Here is a 7,453-nt window from a genome sequence, read left to right on the forward strand (position 1 = left end):
CGGCAAACGGGAGTTGCATAATCTCATAGTCATAGGAACATGTATAAGTCATGAAGAAAGCAATAGCAACATACTAAACGATCGGGTGCTAAGCTAATGGAAGGGTCATGTCAATCAGATCATTCACTAATGATGTGACCGTTAATCAAATAACAACACTTTGTCATGGTTAGGAAACATAACCATCTTTGATTAACGAGCTAGTCAAGTAGAGGCATACTAGTGACACTCTGTTTGTCTATGTATTCACACATGTATTATGTTTCCGGTTAATACAATTCTAGCATGAATAATAAACATTTATCATGAAATAAGGAAATAAATAATAACTTTATTATTGCCTCTAGGGTATTTCCTTCACAAGAGTAGATCTACACATGAGATCAGAGAGGCTAAACCCTAGAAGCTAGCCTATGGATGATTGTATGTTATGGTTGTTGTCCTACGGACTAAAACCCTTCGGTTTATATAGACACCGGAGAGGGTTAGGGTTACACAAGGTCGGTTACAAAGGAGGAGATATCCATATCCGTATTGCCTAGCTTGCCTTCCACGCCAAGTAGAGTCCCATCCGGACACGAGACGAAGTCTTCAATCTTGTATCTTCATAGTCTAACAGTCCGGCCAAGGTAGATAGTCCGGCTGTCCGGAGACCCCCTAATCCAGGACTCCCTCAGTAGCCCCTGAACCAGGCTTCAATGACGATGAGTCCGGCGCGCAGTATTGTCTTCGGCATTGCAAGGCGGGTTCCTTCTCCGAATACATCACAGAAGAATTTGAATACGAGGATAGTGTCCGACCCTGCAAAATAAGTTCCACATTCCACCGTAGAGAGAATAATATTTTCGCAGATCTAATTTGCTTGGCTTGTTTTGGCAGCATGACGTTACGTCATGGCCCGGTGATTATTCGAACCATTTCTTTTAACCAGCCCCGCACATAACGAGGCAGTTTTTCGACACGTCTTGTCAAAGCAGAGATCGTGTCCCCTTATTACGGGATTCTCATCAATACGGGCGTGGGTAACCCAACCGCGCCATCAATTGCGGCGCTTGGGGGATAAGCGAGTTTTACCAGGCAAGTGGGGACGCTTAGTTTCGTCCGCCCATATAAAGGGATAAGGATTCACCTTTCTATCCACGCCTTCTTCCTCTTGCTCATCCGTTTTCGCACACTCGAGCTCTAGCGCCCAAGTCCGCACTTCCCACCTCGACCTTCTCCAAACCATGTCCGGAGCGGGAGGCAAGTGGATGGTCTCCTCCGTCACGGAGGGAGACATCAAGAAACTGAGGAGAGCCGGATACCTGCCCGATGACATCGCGCACCGGCTCCCAGATGAGGGCAGCTCATCCCCACCCCCAGGCCCCATGAGAGGGTAGTATTCCTCACCCATTTCCTCCGCGGACTGGGATTCCCTCTCCATCCCTTCGTCCGGGGGCTCATGTTTTATATGCCTGGATTTCCACGATCTGGCCCGAACTTCATCCTCAACATCTCGGCGTTTATCGTCGTGTGCGAGGCCTTCCTCCGCATCAAGCCCCACTTCGGCTTATGGCTGAAGACCTTCAATGTCAAGCCGAAGGTAGTGAGCGGCCGCCAGGCGGAGTGCGAGGCGCCATGGTGGGCAAGATGCCCAACATCACATGGCTCGAGGGCTCCTTTGTGGAACCATAAAGGGGTGGCAATCGGGGTGGTTCTATATCACCGAGCCGCGTGACCCTCGCATGGGTAGCGGCCCCCGAGTTTCCGATCTGGCATCCCCACGGCTCACCTCCTCGAAAGAGAAGGGCCTGTCCTGGGGTAATTCGAAAGAGCTGACCGGACTCCACATGTATTCAAACATGGTGGACAAGAAGCTCAAGCTTGTCAACATAGTCCAAGTTATGCTCATCCGCCGGATACTCCCGTGCCAACAACGGGAGTTCAACTTGTGGGAGTTCAATCCGGCGCAGCACCGAACTCTGAACAGGCTCTTCGCACGACTCATGAAGATGCCTGGAGGGTGCTGTTCAAAAGTGCGAGGTCCCTCCCCCTATTACTGAGGATCGCGATTCAGCGCGAAGCGCCAAGCCAGTGCGGTAAGCTGCTTTACCTTTCACAGGATACTTATTTTTATATAGATTGACTCTATGCGGGATCTAAACTCCAGTACCTTTGACAGGACTGGCAGAAGATGGCCGGACAGATCGACTGTCCGGCTCCTTTGCCCGAAGGCCCCGCAGACGCTCTTCTGGCGAAGATGCTGACTCCGGCCCCTTATAAGGTGCCGGAGAAGACCAAGAAGGCCAAGGGAACTCGAAAGAGTTCCCGACGCCAGGCGTCGTCGGACTCACCGTCGATGACTCTGCGGCGCACTCTTCCCCTAAAGAGGAAGAAGAAGAAGAAGATGCTCCCCCACCGACTAGGGGAGACAAGAAAAGGAAGGCCGCCCCAACCGGAGGGAAGGGTCCAAGAAGGGAAGGACTCTCCTTCCGGAAGTTCCACCGCCGCGACGAAGGAAGACGAGTGGTTGCCCAGGGTCAAGCCCGGGAGATCGTAAGTATTCGGATACCAGAGTAACTCATAGATTCCTTTGTCGCACTGCTTTCCCTAACGCCGAACGCAATTATGCAGGCCGCCACGAGCCAGTATCGATGTATCATCGGACGGCTCCCTTGGGCTTCGTCGGACATGGATAGCGATCCAGTCCCGACCGCCACCTCCCCTCATCCTGCCGACGACGCCGAGGTGTTGTCTCAAGAGGCACCGGGATCGAGGGGAGACAGTCCTGAGGCGCCTCAAGGCGACCTTCCGGACTCCGGGAGCCGGGACGGGGCCCCCGAGAGCTCCGAGTTCGGCCCTCAGCCGAACACCGGTGCGACCCTCCAGCGGTTCCGGGCTCGGGCAGGCGGCCTCCTTCTAAGAGGGGCAAGACGCCTGTGCCGGTGACCTCTGTCCATCCAGAGGCACCGGACAATCTGCTGGAAGCGCTTCGCAGCGCTTCCATCGACGAGGAGCACCACACTATCATGAGTGCGGTGATCCAGAAGGTTCAGTCCGCCAAGAGCGGATTGACTGAAGCCTGTGCCAGCCTTCTAACAGGCTTTGAGGTAAGTGTTTTAAAATGTAGTAGAAATATTACCGCATAGACAGTAGCCCCTGATGCTTTGTTCGGTGTTCACAAAGAAAAGCCGAACAGAGGATCAAATAATATCGCAGGAGTCTAATATAAGTATGTCAATATGCATATGCAGGCTTCGCTGCTGGCGTCCGCCGCACTAACTGCGGAGGTCGTCGTACTGAAGTAGGACCTTGAGGGGTCCAAGAAAGAGATCGGCCTTGCCAAGAGGCAGCTCGAGGAGAACAAGGGTAAGTAATACCCCGTCTATAGATATGTATATATAAAAAGGACGTGATTGCAAAATGACAGGATCATTGTATGTTTGCCAGGGGCCACGACCGAGGTGGCGACCCTGAAGCAAGTGCTAACCAAGGCCGAAGATAAAGCGGCCAAGGAGTGCACCGAGCGAGAGAAGCACGAGGCTCGGGTGGGCGAGGTGCAGCAAGAGCTCCAGGCTCTTGTGGCGAAGCATGAGGCGTTGGAGCTTGACTCCAAGACGCGGGAGTCTGAGCTTGCCGCGGCCCTCGAGAGTGTAAAAAGGTGCCAAGGCCGAAGCCCAAAAGGCCCTCCAAGAGATCGACGCGATGAAGAAGATAGCGGCGGGTAAGGCTTTCTATATGCAAAGCAAGCATGTAAAAGTAAATTACCGATTACTTACCCGGATCCGGAGCTCTTCAGGAGCATTCGCAGATTTGCCTCGCAGTGTGTCCGATGCCGCACAATTCTACCAGGCCGGAGGACAGAAGCTCGACGGAGAAGCTGTTCTGGTCTCAGTATGCTGAGGCCGAACATCCGGTGCCAATGAGCGACCAGCTGAAGCAGATGGTCGAGCTACATAAGGCGTCATCAGGCCATGAAGAGCTTTATAGTCCGGCTGTGGCCTGGCGACACCCTTCCGAACAGCTTCTTCGTACTGGTGAGGCGGCTTGTGGATGCCTGCCTGCGGCTGGAGGTCGTCAAGCGATCTGTCTGCATTGAAGGTGCACGCCGGGCTTTCGCCCGTGTGAAATTGCAGTGGGTCAAGCTAGACGCCGTGAAGCTGATCAAGGAGGGGCCGCCAGAGGGCAAGGAGCACCGCCACCCTGAGATGTACTACGAGGGTGTTCTGCCGGGTGCCCGTCTCATCGCGGATGAGTGCTCAAAAGATGTAATATTTGAATGAGACTTGCTCGTGCGATCCTGTATGATGAAAACTTGTTTCATATGCGCTATGCAACGCTTATGTGAATTTAAAATATTACCTTCTGTTTGGCCGTTTATCCAATCTGAGAGATGGCTAGTCCTCGGCTTCTGCCCCCGTGCCACGAGTGCTGGGGTGTTCGGGATAAACCTGAGCACTCTTGTTCCCATATTTGGGTCCTTCGAGGGAGGTGCTCAGCACAACGAACAAGGCAACCGGACTAATAATGCTTTATCACTCTCACTTAGCCATAGAATTCTATAATTTTAAATTTCGGTGAAGCCCCTGGTATTCGGAAGGCCGAATTCGGGGCGCAATACATGCCTGTAAGCCGGACAGGGCCGGCCCCTCGCCCTAAGCGGCATAAGTCTTTAGGGACTCGAAAAACCTCACCGAACAGCGACCAGTCTCTCGCCTTATCATGACAGTTAGTTTTAGCTTTCTCTACTGAGGTGTTAAACCCAGCAGAACCGGGGCACAATCGTAGTAGTTCTCCTAGTGCTACCTTAGCCGATAGAGCGGAACGTAAGGTACCAAAACATAGGAGCCGGGCAAACCCAACATTTGACCAAAGACATGATTCGGAGCTGATGCATATAATGCTATAAGTTCGGGGTGCCGCACTTGTGAAAGTGTTCGGACTTTTCACACTGCATTGTGGGGTACGTAAGCCCCTGGTGTATTGGTCGTACCATAGTGTACGGTTGCAAGGCATCATTAATGAACACATAGATATATATATATATATATACAACAAGAATGCAATAATAGTCGTATTGTCATGCATTGTTTATTGAAAAATTGCGTTAAAGCAGAGTGATACAGATAGTGCGATAAGCAAAGAGTAGGACTATCTCCCTTCCAAGGGCAAGCTGAGGAACTGAATATTTCACTCGTTACTATAATCAACCTGGGAATTCCATGGTATGACGTAGCTGTCTTCCTCCTTGGTTGTTGCATCATGTGTTCGGCAATAGTGCTGTCGGACAGTGTTTCCAGAGATTAAGGTCCTGAAAGAAAAAGAAAAATAACCAAATGGGAAGCCCCTAGTGCGGTTTAGGCCGCGTTTTGGGGCGTGCAGCAGTTGTGCCCCCCTCCCCACCTATGCCCATGGTATTTTTAATGCGTAATTATGTACGCGCGGCACGAATAAAGGTGTTGGGCTGGGATTGGGGTGGCCGCCGTATTGCTATGCGAGCTGAGATCGCGCCAGGCGGTCAATTTGCCGATTGCCCTGAGCACGCTTGAAGGTGTCCGGGCTTTGAAGCGCCGAACTGGTTGATTGCCTTAAGAGGCTGCTTTGCGCTTCTGCTGCGAGTGCCGCGATGTGCTCCTCTATTGGAAGAGAGCGCTTTGTGTTTCCATTGACTGTAATAACTCTGCGAGGTCCTGGCATCTTGAGCTTGAGGTATGCATAATGCGGTACCGCATTGAATCTAGCAAATGTGGTTCGCGCAAGCAGCGCGTGATAACCACTGCGAAACGGGACTATGTCGAAGATTAACTCTTCGCTTCGGAAGTTATCCGGGGATCCGAAGACCACTTCCAGTGTAATTGAGCCTGTGCAATGGGCCTCTACACCTGGAATGACGCCCTTAAAGGTCGTTTTTGTGGGTTTGATCCTTGAGGGGTCTATACCCATTTTGCGCACTGTGTCCTAATAAAGCAGGTTCAGGCTGCTGCCGCCGTCCATAAGGACTTGAGTGAGGTGAAATCCGTTGATGATTGGGTCTAGGACCAGTGCGGCGAATCCGCCATGACGGATACTAGTGGGGTGGTCCCTGCGATCGAAGGTGATCGGACAGGAGGACCAAGGGTTGAACTTTGGGGCGACTGGCTCCAACGCATATACGTCCCTGAGCGCACGCTTCCGCTCCCTCTTGGGGATGTGGGTTGCGTATATCATGTTCACCGTCCGCACTTGCGGGGGAAACCTCTTCTGTCCTCCAGTGTGCGGCTGCGGGGTGTCCTCCTCGTCATCGCTATGCAGCCCCTTGTCCTTGTTTTCGGCAATTAACTTGCCGGCCTGCTTGAACACCCAACAATCCCTGTTGGTGTGATTGGCTGGCTTGTCTGGGGTGCCGTGTATTTGACACGAGCGATCGAGTATACGGTCCAAGCTGGACGGACCCGGCGTACTTTGTTTGAATGGCTTTTTCCGCTGACCGGGTTTAGAGCCTTTGAATCCGGCATTGACTGCCATATCATCAGTATTTTCGCTGTTAATACGGCGCTTATGCTTGTTGCGACGTGACCTGCTATTGCCGTCCTTAGTATCTGATGTACCATGGTTCTTTGATATGTTATTACTGCGAGCCAGCTAGCTGTCTTCTCCCGCACAAAAGCGGGTCATGAGCGTCGTGAGAGCTGCCACAGATTTCGGCTTTTCCTAACCAAGGTGCCGGGCTAGCCACTCGTCTCGGATGTTGTGCTTGAAAGCCGCTAAGGCCTCCGCATCCGGACAGTCGACGATTTGATTTTTCTTTGTAAGGAACCGAGTCCAGAATTGCCTGGCCGACTCTTCTGGCTGCTGAATTATGTGGCTCAAATCATCGGCGTCTGGTGGTCGCACATAAGTGCCTTGAAAGTTGTCGAGGAATGCGGCTTCCAGATCTTCCCAATAGCTAATGGAGTCCGCTGGCAAGCTGTTAAGCCAATGCCGCGCTGGTCCTTTGAGCTTTAGTGGGAGGTATTTGATGGCATGTAAGTCATCGCCGCGGGCCATGTGGATGTGGAGGAGGAAATCCTCAATCCATACTGCGGGATCTATTGTGTCGTCGTATGATTCAATATTTACAGGTTTGAAACCTTCTGGGAATTGATGTTCCATTACTTCGTCTGTGAAGCATAAGGGGTGTGCGGCGCCTCTGTATTGGGCTATATCGCGACGCAGCTCGAATGGGTCTTGCCCGCTGTGTTCGGCCCGGCCGGATTTGCTTTTACTGTATCCGGCGTGACGTTTGTCGTCTCGCAGAGTGGTGCGCCCTCGTGATCCGTAGATCGATCTTGAATGCTTTGCCTTGTCCTCCAATATGTCTCGCAGGTCTGGCGTATCTCCCCATGCCTGAATGTTGGGGTGGAGGCTGAGCTTTTGGCTGGAATGCCTCTCTATCGCGGCCACGAGGTGGCCGATCAGCCGTATCATACGCTTCTTCCTCCAGTCGGGGTAGTTT

This window comes from Triticum urartu, chromosome 2, assembly GCF_003073215.2.
Source record: "Triticum urartu cultivar G1812 chromosome 2, Tu2.1, whole genome shotgun sequence".
NCBI lineage: Eukaryota > Viridiplantae > Streptophyta > Magnoliopsida > Poales > Poaceae > Triticum > Triticum urartu.